The sequence below is a fragment of the Vicia villosa genome, unplaced genomic scaffold (genome assembly GCF_029867415.1).
Source record: "Vicia villosa cultivar HV-30 ecotype Madison, WI unplaced genomic scaffold, Vvil1.0 ctg.000622F_1_1, whole genome shotgun sequence".
Taxonomy (NCBI): domain Eukaryota; kingdom Viridiplantae; phylum Streptophyta; class Magnoliopsida; order Fabales; family Fabaceae; genus Vicia; species Vicia villosa.
Genome location: NW_026705280.1, coordinates 602469 through 615728, shown reverse-complemented (window position 1 = coordinate 615728; position 13260 = coordinate 602469). Strand labels below are relative to the sequence as shown.

At 34.6% G+C, this 13260-nt stretch overlaps 1 long non-coding RNA gene across 18 annotated transcripts; it reads left to right on the top strand.

Annotated features, from left to right (window-relative positions):
• Window positions 1-7535: 7535 nt before the first annotated feature.
• Window positions 7536-12941, top strand: LOC131629921 (uncharacterized). 18 transcript variants are annotated; one of them, XR_009292160.1, is made up of 10 exons: window positions 7536-7990; window positions 8106-8489; window positions 9173-9479; window positions 9688-9781; window positions 10134-10265; window positions 10415-10520; window positions 10609-10685; window positions 10828-11416; window positions 11545-11633; window positions 11840-12941. It is a non-coding gene; the product is annotated as an uncharacterized LOC131629921 (long non-coding RNA). The 18 variants fall into 18 exon arrangements; XR_009292157.1 differs by having other exon boundaries at window positions 7537-7990; window positions 10609-11416; window positions 11840-12937; XR_009292158.1 differs by having other exon boundaries at window positions 7538-7990; window positions 10415-10862; window positions 10974-11416; window positions 11840-12934.
• Window positions 12942-13260: the final 319 nt, after the last annotated feature.

Sequence of the window (13260 nt, the reverse complement as noted above, 5' to 3'; positions counted from 1 at the left end):
TATAAGAGTTTTTATTAAAAAATTTCGGTAAAAACGCATGAAAATTATAATTTTTTTCTAAAAAATAATATAAGTTAAAATTTTTCAATATTTACTCGTGTTTTTTTTTGTCTAAAATTTTTGGTTATAAAATCGATAATTTTAGACAAAAATATAATAATAAAAATACGCAATATGTGGAGAAGTTATCTTGCCACCCTCATTTTATACATGCTACCCTCCAAGTGGACGTTTTTACCAAATTATCTCGGTAAAACACCGGATTTTTTGAAAATTTTGGTACCGTACTAGAAATTTTGTCGGATTTACCAATTTACCGTGTCTGATGCTACATACCAGAAATTTAAAATTTCGGATAACGGATATTTCAAATTTCCAGTATGTAGCAACAATTAAAATTAATACCGAAAATTTGAAATATTCGGTATATGAAAATTTCAAGTTTTAAAGAAATTTCCGATACACACCAGAAATTTGGAATTTTCGGCATTGGTTTTTCTACGGAAATTCGTGAAATTTCCGGGACGGGTAATGAATTTTGTAAAATTACCAGAATTTTTAAAATCTTCATAAATCGCACCGAAAATTTTGAAATTTCCGGTAAATGAATACCCGAATTTTGTAAAAAAACCAAAGAATTTCCGGTATTGGCCAAAAAGAGGTACCGGAAATTTGCTCTGCGGTACCAGAAATTTGTTTTTTGATGATTTGGGCAACAGTAATTTTTTTCTTCATAAATGGTAAAAAATTTGAGTAAATAGTGTTAGAGACATTTTGAAAATAATGTAAAATGAGGGGGGTGGCAGTATAACTTGGGGGTGGTAAGATAAATTCTCCAATATGTGGAGTGCTAAGATAATAATCGAGGTGGTAGGTTAAATTCTCTTATATAACACTATTAAAACGAGAAATCTACATGTCATCCCTCATATTATACATGCCACCATCCCCATATTTTTTATTCCAATTTTACCTCTGATGAATAGAAAGAATTTCTGGTATGCCCTGCCAAATTTCTGATACGACATACCAGAATTTTCAGTTAATGATATTTCTGGTATGACATACCGGAATTTTCAGTCATAATGAAATTTCTGGTATACTGTAAATTACAAAAAATTTGGACAGTACCGGAAATTTCAGTATCACTGAAATTTTCGGAATGTTTCAATATTTGGTTTTTTCAACGGTTGAGATTTTGCCGACACTTTTGGAGGGTCCTAGTTGCACCGACACATATGTGTGGTCTAGAATGAACCACCATTTGTATAAATAGGGGTCTTATGGTTATTGGATAACATATCTCAACAAAATGCCTCTTCCTTAATATATGATAAAAGTATTTATGTATTTTAATGACTTCAACCCTGATGTTCAAACAAAGATTTCAGATGACACTGAATCCTTTGCCACCTTGAAAGAAACGTTGAATAATTTGCTACCTGATTTCGATAACAGAATGGTGACAAAGATGGAGTTATGGGAGGACTGGATTGATACAAATGGAAGAGTGAAATACAACTTAATCGAGTTGAAGAATGATGAAGATGTGAAGGTCATGTGGAAATCATTTCGCCGTAGGATAACTAAAGATCTGATCGAGTTGGACGCGCAGATTCGAAGATCCGTGGATGACATAATGAAGTGTCTGAAATGTCCAGAGACATTCGTTGGTGCCTAGGTTTTCATGTTTCGGAGTACTGTTTATGTTTGTTATATGTCGTCTGATGTTTGTTAACTATGTATGTTATTGATGTTATTTTCTTTATCTACTTAAAACACGTACTAGCAAAAAAGATTATGCAATAAAAAAGACGTTCGAACAAAATATACATATAACACAATCACAAAAAAATAAATCTACATAGGTCCTCCACGGGTAACATCGTCCAACCTAGATAAAATACTATGAACCTCACCATCAGGGTTCACCAAACCCATGAGGCTATCTAAGTGAATGACGATGAACTGTAGGCGACTGTCCAGGTCACCTACGGAAGGTGATGGTGGTAGTGGATCGGAAGAATCCCTGATACGTGAAGGCCCTGGAACATCAGATGTTGCGGCATGTGGTATGACCTCAACGTGTGACATATTGAGGAACCACTACAAGTATCCATCCTCGCTGTAACACCCTATTTTTATTAGATTTTAATTTATTAAGATTATTTGATAATTGGTATTGTTTGTGTGTTTATTTAATTATTGTTTGAGTAGTAATTATTTGATTTTGTGGTAATATATTACTTAGCTAATTAATAAATGGTAAAATTTTATTAGAATTAGCTATTGGGCTTAATGGGAATTAGAAATGAGAATAGTGGATGGGTTAAACCCAATGAGATAATGAGAGTTAGAAGAGAATTTATGAGTTAACCTAAATTAGATAGAAAGATAGAAAGAAAAGTAGAGAAGAGAAAAGAGGCAAAAGAATAGAAGAGAGAAGAGAAGAGGATTGTAGATTTCTTGAAGTTAGAAGGAGAAATTCAAGAGGTAAGGGTTTGAATCCAAGTTCTTATATTTACATGATTGGGTAATGTGTGTTTGTGTAATCTTTCATCTCTTCATTTCATAGTTTTGGAAAAATGTTAGGGTTATGATAAAACAATGAGATTTTATGATTTATTCATGTTTAATGTGTTGTATGAATGACCCATGGTTAGAAACATGATTAGGAACATCATATGTGTGCCAATTTTGCTTTCAATTGATGCATGGGTTGTGTTTGGGTTAATGGGTGTTGTATGAGGGGAATGGGGAAGAAAAATGGTGATTTTCTGAGTTTTACGCAACATAGGTCGACCTACACAGAGGCATGAGTCGACCTGAGCATCTTAAAACAGCAGAAAATCCATTTTCCTTCAGCATGCGTCGACCTATAGGTTATGTGAGTCGACCTATAACATCCTTGCGTCGACACATGAGTCGACGAGCGCATACCCGAGAGAGATGGAAAACAGTAATGCGTCGACCTATGCTTTTCCTTGCGTCGACCTGCAGATTCCATTTTTGGCAGATTTTTGTAAAGGCCATAACTTTTGATCCGTAGCTCCGTTTTATGCGCCGTTCGAAGCGTTAGAAAGCTATCGTGATATTCTATATGATAGTATAGGATTTAATTGCACTTGATTGATTAATTGTAACTTTATTATATGGAATGACATGTAATTGTCTTATGTGTGTTATGTTTGTATGTGATGTATAACAATTGTTGGAACACTTTGTGTAGATGTATTCATGATGTATGTGATTGGATATATGATGGTTGCTATGCCTTGTTGCAATTGTTAATTGTGTTTGTGAATGTTGTGTACAATTGGCGGATAATTCATAGAGTTGGATTATGGTGATACGCGGTAAGTTAAGATTGATGAGATAATCTTAATTGCATAAATTGTTGGTATTTGTACATACATTCATAGCATTGTCGGCTTTATGGTGGAAGCGGTGAAACTTGGGTTGACATGGTAAGAGACGTTGATCCTTGAATGGAAATAGGCGTAGAAGACGTGATCCTTAATTAGAAATAGGCGTATTGGCTTTGATCTTGTCCGGATCGGGAGCGTGGCTTGGATTCTAAACATTGAATCGGAAAGCGGTGAAACATTGGATTCACATTGGGTACCACATGCATTGAGTCACATTTGTTGCATTTCGAGTCACATTGTGTGTTATGTGATTGTCTTATATACATGTGATTTGTTTTGGAGTGATAATTGGTATATGATATGTGAATTGCTTAATTGAGAAGTGTGATGAATAGTAAAATGTATGCTTGATTATGTTTACATTTCCCATTATTATGTTTTCTATAAGAAGTTGAATTCTCACCCTTCTGTTTGAATGTTATCCTTCGTTGATAACGTGCAAGTTTCGACGAGTAGTAGCTTGTCCGAGGATTTAGCCGAGGAGCTCCTGAGTTTGTTATTGGATTAGGTAGCGAGTCATATGCTCTGATCATGTAACACTTTGGGGGAATTTTCTTTAGACTTATGCTTATGTTTGGATATTGCTATTTCCTATGTTTTGTTGGATATTCAGATGTATTGGTTTGAGATCTCGGATATGTTGTTTAAGGCTATGTGGCCAAGATTGTGGACTTCAAATTAGTATGTGGATTTAAATGTTAATTTGAATTTGGTAGATGAATATAGTATGGGATATATTCATTGAATCTTTTAATAGAAATTCAATTGTTTTCCGCAAGCGTTTATGCATAGTGTATGAAAGCATGAGATTTACATAGCGTTACAATATGATCTTTGCATATTAAAAATATTGGATGTTTTATTTTAGGTTTTCATTATGATGAAAATAACATGTGACGCCCTTTTTCCTTTATGCATGCTTACTCTGCTTGATTGTATGATATATTTGGGGTTAGAAAAGGGGTGTTACACTCGCACTGCCCAGGCCGCTGAACCTCAACAGCTATATCAGTGATCTCACGGGGGGAGTTGATGATGTGACTCTAAAACCATCGATCAATGCCACTGGCTCGAGCCTCTAGGACCGAGCGTGGGATCCCCTGTATATAAGCATACTGGCATAGACACCTCTCAGGTAAGTGTCTAGCCACATGGCTCTTCCATCTGACATACCTTGAATATAAGGAAGATAAATCAAAAGGACAATGAGGGCGGTGACTTGTATACGATGTCCAAATGACATCACCCAGCATCAGAGCATCCAGCCTCCGCCTATACTGAATCAACCCTCCTGGAATGGCCTATTTGGCCTTCCACCTCTTCGCACATGGGTCACCATCCGCAACACGCTGGATCTTTCACTCACAAATGTGAGGGAAGTGCTCGTAGATCCAACACTGCATAAATAAAAACAATCAAGCTCAGATAAATTATAATAAAACATAAAAAACCATGTAAAAAATTATAATATACTTGTAACAAGCTTAGGTAACCAGCAAGTTGTCTGGTGTCAGGACGAGATGCAACATCAAGCGTCGTGTACAACATCGTCCATGTCGCCACTCCCTTAGCCCAACATGGGGTGTCAAGGGCGCTGAATAGAGAAAGATAGTGGACATCTATATAAACTCCAGACTTGTCCACAAAAAGAGTACATGTCACTAGCTGTAGCATGTACGCTGTTATACCCCAAAATTTGCCCACATATTTTTCAAAGAAAACTCCAATCTGAAAATTAAGGGTCTCATATAATCATGGATTTTTATTTCAACAAATATCCTGACATATGAAATACTTAGTTTTTAGAATTTTTCTTATACAGTAATTTGGCTTGCAGTTGAATTTATTCTTACGCAAACACCAAATACTGTTTATTACTTCACACATGCTATTTATTTATTTACAGATAAATAGTACTGACACAATTGGTACAGAGTTAAATCTTTTTGCAGGCGCAGAATCAGGAAACTCAGACTGTACTGGTAACAAGTAGATTATTATTATCTTTTGTTTCCCACTAATTTTTGTACTATATTCCATTATTTTCAAAAATCTTTTCAAATCTCTTTTTCAAAAATCAAATCTCTCTTTTTTCCAACACTATCTCCACTTTCTTTCAAATCTTACTTCCACTCAAATTTTCCTTTTGTACGGAATCACGCTATTCCCCAACGTCTCTATCCTTCTTTCCATTCTATAAATACCTCTCATTTTCTTCCATAAAATCTCACATCAAATTCTAACTCATCTTTCAAATTCCTATCTCATATCCATCTCCTTTTCTTCCCTAACAAGAATGGCAAAATGGATAGAGACACTACTTCTTACAGTCATCACCATTGCTACGGTGATCATGACTTTCTTCTGCCTGCATAGTCCTGAGGAGTGTGGACTTGCAATGGCTATGCTCCCAATCATCTACATGTTATTGTTCATAGCATGGGTCATTAATCGTCATTCTTAAAATTTGCCGTATTTCTTATTTCTTAAATGTACCGTTCATTCGTCGTACTGTTCAATATAGTATGTAATATTTGTACTGTCAGTATTAAATGTTGTGCTATTTGTCATAATATTGCTTAATTACTAAGATAATATTTTGTGTATTTTCTGCCAGTCAAATATTTCTATTTCTGTGCATTAAATAATTTTCAGGTTATTATCGGTAATTTTGCCCGCATACCGTAAATATCAGTTATTTATTATGTTTCTGTTTTCTAACAAGTCATGTAAATAAATTTTCATGCTTCACACCAAACAAAAACAAAAATAACAACAAAAAAAAAAAAAAAAAAGAAAATTAACTTTGACGGTTGATTTTTCACTTTAACTGCTGCTTCAGTACACGAACAGTCGGTTGACAGACAAACTGCAGACAGTACAATTCACAGTGATTTGTACAATCAATCAAATCAATCATTCACAATTCAAATTTCCAAGATTTTTGTGTTAGAAGTCTTCTGAATATCACATGATTAGCAGAAACTCAACACTGCACAAAAATCAGGTACGCTTAACTGCCTCCTATACAGACAGTCCCTAATCAGGGTTTTTCTTGTTTTAACAGGAGCAACAAGTTTTGAGAGCTCAAATGGATTTCATATACATCCATACATCTCAAAGTACCATCATACAAATTTTCAAACTTCAATTCACTCAGACGCACCGTCAGCAGCTCAAACAGTCAACAGACGACCCGTTTGACCAAAAAAGTCAACTGACAGTCAAAAATGAATTTTTTTGTCAAAGTCCATATTTTGTCAAAGGATTCAACATTTGATCATTGGATGATCACAATTCATCAAGGAAAGATCAAAAATCAACAAAACCCTAAGATTCAAAATTAGGGTTTTTGCCTGAAAAGTCAACTCAACTTTGACTGATCATAACTCTCTCATCCTTCATCCAAAAAATGTCAACCAAAGCTCATTTTGAAGGAAATTCAATTATCTTTCAAATGCAATTGATCCCATGGTCATAGCATTCACCATTTGAAAAATATGGCCAAAGACATTACAGGTCATTTTCAAAGTCAACAAAAAGACACTTTTTTCAAATGGACACACAAGGAGAACCAAAAATCATTTTGATATGAGACCAAAGACATTGGTTAGAGGACTCTTTGAGGTTTCCAAAAAGTGCAAGATCTCCTTCATATGACAAAAATTGAAGGATTTACACCTTGTTGAAGTTGGCTAAATTTTGGGAAAATGCATGAAATCAACATTGCTCAAAAATGTTTTTTTTCCAAATGAGTCCAAGTTTTTATGGTCCAAACATCTTTGCCATGTTACTATGGGCCTCCCACGACCAAGACAAAGCCCACATCTTTATTGGCCATTTTTTGCATAATTTTATCTTACTTTAAGATTAAAATTAAAAGGAAAATGCATGGATAATTAGTAGCTTGATCTCTAAGCATGACTCACCTCCAAAGTCTTCAATTTTCTGCAGAAGATTGGTGTCCAAGGCAAGAGCATTGCAGAAGGACTTAGCAAATATGTTTGTCTTCTCATCCTAATTGCTTGCACTTGATGAACCCTTTTGGTTTGTGCAATTAGCTCCAATTACTATCATATTCTCTGATAGTCTCGAGTATGCATTAAAACAAATGCTCACTCATGAGTTTGAAATGGTTCCTTTTTCCATCAAGTTAAAAAGAAAATAAATTTTGACAAGAGATATGAAATGATGCAAGCTTGGCTTAGACTGCATCTCTACTATTTTGATTGTGTTCTACTTTGATTCAATTCAGGGTACAACTTTGTATTAGCAGGATTGCTTGCTTCCCTTAAGTTAATCAGAGGAACCTTAGCTGATCACACATTCTCCGTAAGTGAAATTCTTACTTCTATATTTTGGTTATTGAAGGCTGGAACTGGTATAGCAGAGTTGATAGCTTTTGAGATTTCTAAGCAGGTATAACTTGGTTTTAATACTTAATTGTTTATTTCTAAACGTATTCTTTTATCTCAAGTAGTTAAATTAAATTCTATCATTTTGGCCACACAAAAGCCCCGGTCGAAGAGACTTGCAAGAAGATTTGGATTGTGGACTCCAAGGTAATAAGAGCTTCTCATTTGTCTCCATTGTTTTGTTATTGGTATGCAGATTTTTCTTCTCATATTTTTTTGTTACATCCCTCCTGATATTCCCTTATCTACCTTTCTGTTACAGCTTTTGTTATCCCCTTTCTCCGTTAAGGCTTTTGTGCTGAATCCGGTTTAGTAAGCAACTCGGTTCGGTTTGTTTTGAATTCATGCGTAGCTACTGGGCTTATTCTTGGTTCTGCACTGCTGTCTAATTGTTGCAGGTGCAGAGCATTTGGTTTTCTCATTGTGTCGAGTGCAAGGTTGATTCGGTTTGGCTTTGGTTTGATGCTTTCAATTTTCTTATGTACTTTAATTGCCAGTTCTGTTCCATCATTTGTATAGCAGGCTCCAAGGAACGGCTGCAGTAAACTATAGAATGTTGTTGTAATGGGTAGAAAATCATGGGAGGCTCTCCCTCTTGAGAGCAGGCTTCTCAGTGGACGACTTAATGTTGTTCTGACTTGCTCAGGTAGTTTTGATATAGCAACTGCAGAGAATGTTCTTATATGTGGAAGTGTATCGTCATAATGGAATTGTTGGCTGCTTCTCCTTACTGTTGGCTGATTCTCCTTATTGTCATATCGTCATAATTGAACACTTGAGCTTGGCTTTTAATATAGCTATAGTTGTGGCTTGCTAATTAGCTATTGTTTTGCTCTCCTTATGCCGTTGTTTAATCTATGTAACCTGTGAAGTGGAATTCATTCTCTTGAAATTCGGTAGCTGTGATGATTTCACCTGTGAAGTGGAATTCATTCTCTTTTTGAAATTCCTCAAATGTTCTACAGCTGCCATGACAATAAAATGTCCTGACTGCATTCACTTCTAATTTAGATCCTATTTTATGTACAATCAAACTGGCTGTGATGATTAGTCTTTTTGCTTTCACAAATTAGTTGCTTGCCTTTAATTTGATCATATATTATCTATCATATGAAATGTTTTCAATGTTAAAGACAATCAGCCAATTGCAAACGATGGGTCAATAAGTTCTCCAATGCAATCTACTTCAAACTCCCTAAACCCCCAATATTCCCAAAATGCTAAACCCCCAATATTCCCAAAATGCTAAAACCCCATGCAGGCAGAGGGAATTTAAGAGACAATCAGTTCAATGTTTTCATAATGCTTTGATATGTGATCCACATGCAGGCAGAGGGAATTTTTGTGAGTCCGTATGGTCTGAGGAAAGCCCTGGAGAATGTAACTGTTCCAAACGGCAATTCATCGGAGGATAAATTATCACTGGGCCAAGTTAACAAGTTCGATATTTTCTCTGTCCAACTCTTCAAAGAATTTTGTAGTAAATGGTAATATTATAAGATTTGTTATAGACTTGAATTAAGAAGCTTGATGTCAAACACAGTAGATACAAAGAACAGATCAAGAAAGCAAGGTATGGTCCTACTCTCGAAGCTATTAAATCTAGAGCCATGCAATTTCTTAAACAAAAGAGAATGTGAGTCGATTGTTCTTTGTTTTCTTAGTTTATTTGTCGTTGTTGAGTTGTCACATTGTACACACACTAACAATACTTTGAGTTTTTACTTTAAATACGCTCAACTACTTTATCATGCAGCTAATAATCTTCCTTAGCTCAATACATTATACATGAATTGAATATTATATTGTTGTTTTAATATACCAATACACTATGCTTTGATCAGGTATGAAGGTCAACGCGACATGTTGTACAATCAGACATTTAACCTCGATCAAGTTTAATTTGCTGCTGGGGGAATTAAAGATGCTCAACAAACTGTATGTATCCAGGAGCTTAGTTTTCTCTGCGTTCCATGTATTGATTTAACTCTTTTCATGGATCCATTTGTATGACATCTTTATTTATACCAGTCTTTGAAGATGGGTTTATTCATAAAGAAGGCATATTTTATAATTTTATGCCTACTTATTCAGTCAAACAATTTTTGGCATAACTTCATCCCATCCTCTCAAATAGCAAGTCTTAAGATTTGATGCTTTTATAATTTATTCTGAAGGAAAACTTATCTGTGATTTTAGAAAGGGAAAACTTAATCAATTTTGTGTTTCATAATTTATTATGAGGGTGAGCGTTGGCTAAAAGGTGCTTCTTTGGTACCTGTGATCACAGATAAGGTTTCCACCAAGTCGAAGACATTTAGGTCTCCGCAACGCATGGCACACCGCAGAATTAAGAAACTGTTGTCTTCTAAATACTGGAATGTCGCTCCAAAATTGAAGTTATGCCAACTGTCTAGATCTGGTAAGAGTTAAATCAATTGCATACAAAATATATCTTTGAGTTTCTTGATAGTTTTTAACCGAAAATTACTGAAAACTATGGCTCTTCTTTTTATACTTGATGTAAGTTATTTTGGCTATGCAAATGATGATAAGGTTGTGATTTTGTAGGTGCTGGCTGAATCAGATATTAAACCATGTTGGATGACTGCTGAACCGAAATATTACGACTGTTGTACCGAAGGATGCAGGGACTGAACCAAATCATACAGCTGCTGTACTTAAAGATTTTCTGTAGATTGATTAAACACTTGATTTCAATGTTGATGTTTCAACCTCTCTTCCCTTGATGACTTAAATTTCAGGAAAGAAGAATTGTTACGAATTTTGGATCAATTGCTAAGAGACAAGGATGATATAATTATGGCTACACCTTATACAGGTTCTATTTTGGATCAATTACTAAAAGACAAGGATGATTTTAGTTGTGTTTTCCTTATCCATATTGAATTATATATCAATTGCTATATCGATATTATCTTTTGGGGCCTATATCAAGCTTAAAAGATGTTGATTATATACAGCTAACACGAAGAATATTGAAAGTATTGCAAGAATGGTTAGTGGAAAAGTATCTTGATTTTGTGGAATCAATATGGCCACATTATTTTCGGATGATCAGATTTTTGATGTCGTCTAATCTTATTCGAGTTTGAATGCATTCTTAAAGGTACTGTTCAGGAGAGTTAAAGGGAGTTTGATTGGAGGCGGTATTCTATAGCATAGAAATTTTCCATTGAGATGTAGTCAATCACATTTTATCCTCTGGGGTTTGAGCAAGTTAATGATAATGAGGAAACAAGTTCCTAATTCATGTTATCTTGAATTGATTTTATTCTTAGATTAGGTTGGAATTGATTTTATCATTGAATGGTTGCTTAGTTTTCAAGGTTCTATATAAGATTGACAGTCGACTCATACAACTGAGTTTTAAAAAATCAATTGACACAATGCAGGCTGCATTGTAGTGCTTTCAACAATGGAAACATTATCGTAAAAGTCTTTGGTCAGTCGGTGCGGTTAAGAAAGCAGTGATACATTGACGTTTAAAGAGAAAAGGCTTTCATGCAAGAAGATTACATGAGGATGAAGTTGGCACCCAAGCAAGCAAAGGTAATATCTAATTTTATTCCATCACTCATAGAAATAGGAGGATTTGCTTTTGCACCGCGTGTGCATATGGACAAGGATTTTCCTTTGTAATGTGATATTGTGATGCGATATTGTGATTTATGATGTAGCGTGACTATAATGTGACCATAATTGAGGTTGCACAGTTGTTATTCTATGCAATATCGAGAGCTGCGACCTCTGCTTCCAATGCATTCAGGTTCTCACTCTCTTTCTTCTTTCACTTTCATGTTTTGTTATTAGATTTAGTATGTACAAATATGGTTATTTAAACAATGGCTTCCCAAGTATTTCATAAATGTGACTTATAAGAATTTAAATTTAATTGAGAAGTTCTCATGAATAGGTAATTAATTTAAGTTGGACCTAATTTGATGATGTGTTTTTTGGAGTTTCACTTAGCAGATTGGTTTTCACCTGGAACAATGAAGAGAAAAATGAAGAGGATACAAGACCTACAAGGCAGCATAGTTCCTTCAAGCTAAGTGGGATCAATTCCCATTGAATCTAACTTATGTGTTGGTAACCTCTAGGGGTATCTGGACTATGTCAACAGAAAAGCAAAACTGATAACATCAGAGTAAGACTTCTTAATAGTGTAAGTTCACAGGCAGGCTAATGTTAGTCTCAAACTTTATTTCTTTTTACACGAACACCACTTCTCAAAAACAAGGAACAAGAAAACTGCAGACTGCATAAATTCTTGAGATTGAATTGTGGCATCGGATACGCAACAATCATCATCAGCATCATCAACATCTTTAAAGGGTTTGATGCATTGGAGGTGTCTGCAGGGAACCGTTACGATAACTGGAAGCACGCGTACACCGGCATTATTGCAGCATTGGGGGACATTGCGGTACTTTTAAAAGCTTACACATGGATCATTGAGATTGTAGTTGCACATTAGAATCTGATATTGAAGCTGCACATGGAGCTCTATGTAGCATAATTTGTACTCAGCCTAGAAGAATATCTGCTATATATGTTTCTGAAAGAGTAGCGGCATCCATGAGCTATTTTGTTAGCATGCTTTTGGTTTAGATTTTACATTGTCAGTGGAGTATACCTGATATATAGTGGTGTGAAAATTTTGATCTCTTTTATTTTCTCATTATTTGCTCTGTAATGACTATTTATGCTCTACACGCCTGGATCTGTTGGTTTTTCTCTAAATTTGTATGTAATCATTTCCTGCTTACTTTGCTGACATTGTTTTTCAGTTTACGGTAGAACTTTTTAATAACCACCATTATAGCTGCAGCGTGAATTTTAACAATAATCCCCAACATTGAAAAGATGACTATGAATGGTGTCTTGAAAAATAATTTCTAGACATTTTCTGAAATACTACTAATCTTCTAAAATGCTTATTGAGTAGGTTTAGTATGTGTAAATACTAAGTGTTAATTGAATATAATTGAAATTCCAACAGGACAATTGAAATGTTTAGTTATATTACATATTACAATTTGCTGAACTTATATCCTCATCTTTGAATTTAGTTTAAATGGTTCATCTCTTATATTTTCTTCTTAGAAGAGCCGAAGAGATTTGCTTAAGATATTTTAAACCGGGACTGACAGAATTAATACCAATTATTTACTTAGTATAAAATTAAACATTAATTAATTAATAATTGTTATTATAAATTATTTATAACTTTAAAAGATAATTAATTTGAAAATGAATGCAAAATAAATAGATGATATTTAAAAGATAATTTTTATACACACCATTTTTCTTTATCATAACCTCTAACCTAACTTGTAATATTTTTGTAATATTTTCCCAAAATTTATGATTTTCCTAAACTCAAATGCGCG